We start from the raw sequence: 3,788 nt of genomic DNA, 5'->3' as shown, positions 1-3,788 counted from the left end.
AATTCTTCCAATCCATAGAACATCTTTCCACTTATTTGTTACTTCTTTAGTTTCTTTCATCAATGTCTTATAGTTTTCAGTGCAGTTTTTAACCTTGATTAAATTTATTCCTAGGTATTTTCTTCTTTTTTATGTAGTTGTAAATGAAATAGTTTTCTTAATTTCTCTTTCTGATAATTCATTACTAGTGTATAAAAATGCCATAGATTTCATTTCTGTATATTGATTTTGTATCCTGCAAATGTACTGAGTTCACTTATTAGTTCTAACAGATTTTTGGTGGAGTCTTTAGGGTTTTCTATCCACAAGTGGTGACAGTTGTACTTCTTTCTTTCTTATTTGGATAACTTTAATTACTTTTTCTTGCCTAATTGCTCTGGCTAGGACTTCCAATACTCTGTTGAATAGAAGTGGTGAGAGTGGTATCCTTGTCTTGTTACTGACCATAGAAGAAAAACTTTGTTTTTCCTTGTTGAGTATAATGTTGGCTGTGGGTTTGTCATATACAGCCTTTATTATGTTGAAGTACATTCCTTCTGTAACCAGTTGGTTGAGAGTTTATATCATGAAAGGATGTTGAATTTTGTCAATTTTTTTTCTGAATCTACTGGAATGATCATACAATTTTTATCCTTCATTTTGTTAACATGGTGTATCATATTGATTGATTTGCAGATGTTGAGCCATCCGTGCATCTCTGGAATAAATCCCACTTGATCATGGTGTATGTTCTTTTTAATATATTTTTGAATTCAGTTTGCTAATATTTTCTTGAGGATTTTTCCATCTTTGTTCATCAGAGATATTGGCCTGTAATTTTCATTTTTTGTGATATCCTTGTCTGGTTTGGTATCAGGGTAATGCAGGCCTCCATTAAATGAGTTTGGAAATGTTCTCTCCAGTTTAATTTTTTGGAATAGTGTAACACTGGGGCAGGGCAAGCAGCCTTAGCAAGGTAGAGAGAGACTATCAATAAATGGTACCTGCCAGCCTCAAGCTAGCAGAGTAGGAGATTGAAAAAAATGGCACCTGCAAGCAATTACACCCCCAGAAAGAGTTTCAAGAGACAGCTGTCCCTCCGACAGACACTTTAGGTTAGTTAATGAATCTTCTTCACGTATGGTCTAGGTGATTTCCAAATTGCTGCTTTTGAGCTGGGTCCCAGGGTGAGTCTGTGAAGAGCCCTTTAAAAGTGGAGTCTCAGTTTCCTATAGCCTTTTGAGTCTCCTGGACATAAGCCCCATTGTTTTTCAAAGCCAGTTATTTTGGGGGTTCATCTTTCCAGCGCAGTTCCCAAGGGTTGGGGTACCTGATGTGAGACTCAAGCGCCTCATTCTTCAGGAAGAAGCTCCTTTTTTGTGATATTTTGTGATATCCCTCCTGCTTGTGGGTCACTACTCTACTGGTAGGGGCCCTGTGGAGACTGCCTCTCTGCCTCTCCTACCTTACTCAATGTGGCCTTTTTATTGTTTGTTGTGGAAGAGCTGTTCTGCTGGTCCTCAGATTATCTTCAGAGAGAATTATTCCACAGGTAGCTGTAACTTTGGTGTGTCCCTGGGAATAGGTGAGACCTGTGTCTTCCTAAGTCCCATCTTCAACCAATTCCCCAAATGACTCTTCCCTTTAGCATTTTTAGACAGTCAAAATATCCCTCATCCAGTGTTTTCAGGATGAACTTATTGAACATTTTAATAAAATAGCTAATGTAATTAAAGAAAAAGTGACACTGTGACATTTCCACATATATTAAACAATGAGGAACATAAGTTAGTTCTCAAAAATTATCCTTCAGTCTTGTGTCATTAATGGTCTCCCCAGAACCACAGTAAATCTATATTGTAATACAATAGCATTGTTCAAGATAGCATGGTTTAAAATTCTATGTCTATAGTACATAACAATTATCATCAGTAGTTATCTTTCATTCCAAGAAGATATTCTCTTTTCACTCCAAGTAACTGATAAATTGATATATAAATTATCTATGGACCACAGACGTACTGATTTTGGTTTGAAATTGACACTGTAACATACTGACCATTACCTAAAGGAGAAAATTCAAATACATCAGAAAGTTTCCCTTGTTGAAAACTTGCAGGCATTATGTAGAAAATATGCAGGCATTGACAAAAGATTGTGATTTACTTTAATAAAATGTTGCATAGAGTTGTCTTTTTAATTTTACTGAACATATGTAAATATGAACAATCTACCTTAAATCATTTCAAATATGTAACAAAAAAAAATTATGCAAGACTGGTTCAATGCAACAGCAGGCATCAAGGCCATAATTCTATGAGTAATATTTAAATAAAAATTAAAATGTTATTTATTAATTAAAATATACATATACAGTGTGTGTAAAGAGAGAGAGAAAGAGGATTGCAGTGTTGAGCCAGACCACTAATTTATAATTTATTACCTTTGGAAAATTTAATATATAGAATTTGAAAAAAAAATGTAGAATTTTTTAAATATAAGAAACAAAATATTAGGAAAAATAAGATCAATAAATCCAAAATGAATCAAAATATTGATGTTAAATTATACAAACAAGGAAGTTTAAAAATTCAGAGTTATTTTTCAAATTTCCAAATAAATCATCTATATATTAGAATACAACTTTTCTTCCAGCTGCCCAAGATACCAACGGGATAGAAGGCCACGGGGAAGAAAGTGGCCCTGGTGCCTGCTGTCATGAAGAAGCAGGAGGTCAAGAACGTGGTAAATCCCCTGTTTAAGAAAAGACCCGATAATTTGGCATTTGACAGGACATCTAGCCCCAAAGGGCCCTCACCTGCTTTGTAAAATGCCCCTGCTCCATCCAGTTGTGGTGGCAAAGGGCTATCCACCATAAGCAGCTAAAAGTGCCTCCCATGTTTAACCAGTTCACCCAGGCCTTGTGCCACCAAATAGCTTCTCAACTGCTTAGGCTGGCCGATAAATACATATCAGAGATAAAGCAAGAGAAGGAGCAGAGACTGTTTGCCAAGGCTGAGAAGAAAACTGCAAGCAAAGGGAATTTCCCCTCTCAGTGGTCACCTGTTTTTCGAGCAGAGGTTAACAGTGCTACCATTTTGGTGGAGAACAAGAAGACTCAGAAGGTACTGATTGCACATGACATGGATCCCATGGAGCTGGCAGTCTATCTGCCTTCCATGTGTCATAGGATAGAGTTACTGACTGCATTATCAAGGGGAAGGCCAGCTGGGAAGTCTAGTCCACAGGAATACCTATACCACTATCACCTTCACACAGGTAGGTACAAAAAGTTAATTTGCAGTTTTAAATTTCGTACCAGAAATCATCTATACCAAATTCACAAGTTTGTCAGGTATTGACACATTCTATATCTCCTCTAACTGCTCCACCAATTCATAATATTTTCCTCTTTCTTCAACGTCCAAAATAATTTCCTCTCTGCCTAACTAGTTTTGACTGAAAGTCTCCTGCCTGTAGTTCTGGCCACCAGCAAAGGTAACAAAACTAATGGTACATGATAGGCCTAGTCTTGAGAGGTCCAGATTATCCCTTCAGCACTGCAAAGGAAGTCACAAGGCCAACCAAGGTTTAAGAGGAGGAGAAAGACTACCTTTTGGTGCGACCAGTGGCATGCATATAGAGAAAAAATGAATTATTGGAAACCTTACTTAGAGACTATCACATGGGAATAGAAACAGTTTTTATGAGAATATTTTCAAAGAAAGAAACCATAATATAATATATAAGTAATTTTAAGAAGACTAGCATTTTAATGATCTGATATATTTAATAACACCATAAAGCAA

The 3,788-nt window shown here is 36.4% G+C and overlaps 1 pseudogene; it reads left to right on the top strand.

Moving 5' to 3' along the window:
• Nucleotides 1-2,520: 2,520 nt before the first annotated feature.
• Nucleotides 2,521-3,276, top strand: LOC116742967 (annotated as a pseudogene).
• The last annotated feature ends 512 nt before the right edge of the window (nucleotides 3,277-3,788 follow it).

This window comes from Phocoena sinus, chromosome 18 (genome assembly GCF_008692025.1).
Source record: "Phocoena sinus isolate mPhoSin1 chromosome 18, mPhoSin1.pri, whole genome shotgun sequence".
Lineage (NCBI taxonomy): Eukaryota > Metazoa > Chordata > Mammalia > Artiodactyla > Phocoenidae > Phocoena > Phocoena sinus.
Note: the sequence above shows the minus strand (reverse complement) of the source record. Positions and strands in the feature narration are given on the sequence as shown.